At 28.2% G+C, this 1420-nt stretch overlaps 1 long non-coding RNA gene across 1 annotated transcript; it reads right to left on the bottom strand.

Moving 5' to 3' along the window:
* Positions 1–60: 60 nt before the first annotated feature.
* On the bottom strand, positions 61–1409 carry LOC111034501. Its single transcript, XR_002604551.1, has 3 exons — positions 478–1409; positions 226–353; positions 61–160 (listed from the first exon to the last, which is right to left on the bottom strand). It is a non-coding gene; the product is annotated as an uncharacterized LOC111034501 (long non-coding RNA).
* Positions 1410–1420: the final 11 nt, after the last annotated feature.

Genomic DNA, 1420 nt, shown 5'->3' with positions numbered 1-1420 from the left:
AATTATTAAGTCCGTATAAGTGTCTAACAATAAAATTATGGTAACATTCAATAACACCTATCACAATAATATTGTATACTTACTATTCGATAGATCGTGTTTCTGGTTGTTCGACGACATCGAATAAGTCACCATAATGTCGATAGTAATTTGTCAATTTCTAAAAAACAAGTACAACTTAAAAAATAAATAAAATTATGTATCACCACCCATGATGCGATTTACCGATTTACACTAGCTATATAATAGGTTCCTATAATTCTATATATTATGACGTCCAAATGGTAGTTCCCACGATCTCGTATAGACTGCTTTATATCTGCCAACTGATATAATGATTTTTCTTAAATCAACTGTGGGTTAAAAAAAAAATGATTAGTTTGGTACCTACATCCAGTGGGAATTATTATAAAAATGAATAAACAAAATGTATATTACAAATTGAAATAATAAAATACAGGTAGGTAATATACTCACCAGTACATATTTAATACAGATTATTTAAGTCAAACCACATTTGTCGACGTGTAAAATCCAAATACGTCTCTGCGACTTAACAAACTGTTGGCTACAATTCATTTCAATCCACCTCCGTTCCGTTGTGAAAAAACAAATTAGTTTTCCCATATAGTTCCGAATAACTGTGGGAAAGTAGCTATACGCCTATACTTAGGTATTGTATTAATTTTACGCGCGTTGCAAATCGATAGGTAGATAAAATAATTATAGAAAACTTACTTCAACATTGTATGGCCTTGTTATATAGGTACATATATTATACATTGTTAAGCGTCCTATATAACGATAATTGGCAAATAAGTTTTGATTTGTACTTAATCACGATGTACGGGTATATTTCAGGTTACATATTTATAATAACGCCCACTGTGCATAATAACTACAAATATTTTATACAATTTTGTGGCAGTATAAACTTACAACTATTCATAATATCATTATTTAGAGTATAAGCAACACAAGTACATATAGAGATTACAGGCAATACGTACATAAATATGAATGTTTATCCCAATAAAGTACTAGGAAAAAAATAAGACGTTACGTTACAACAGAATATTGTATTGAAAATATACTATATGAGAATTAACTGTGAGGTAGGTTGTATATCAGTTGACGTTATATAATATAATAATATGTACAATAAACCAACTAGGTATATTAAATTATATAAATCCACAAATCATTCACTTGACAGTTATATTTGTGAATTGTCAGATTAACTGCTGATAGATATTAATAGGGTGTTTTATCTGAGAGGAATTATTTATATTATTGAAATTACCTACCTAACTTATTTACAAGACTAGGTAATAAAAATGTTTCTGATAAAAGGGCTATAGTGCTATACTAATAATTTATTTTAACTTTTTTATTAGTTAACAATTCCCTATAATATGCT

Source organism: Myzus persicae, unplaced genomic scaffold, assembly GCF_001856785.1.
Source record: "Myzus persicae strain clone G006 unplaced genomic scaffold, MPER_G0061.0, whole genome shotgun sequence".
In the NCBI taxonomy this organism is placed as follows: Eukaryota; Metazoa; Arthropoda; class Insecta; order Hemiptera; family Aphididae; genus Myzus; species Myzus persicae.
This window is presented reverse-complemented; position numbering and strand designations above follow the sequence as displayed.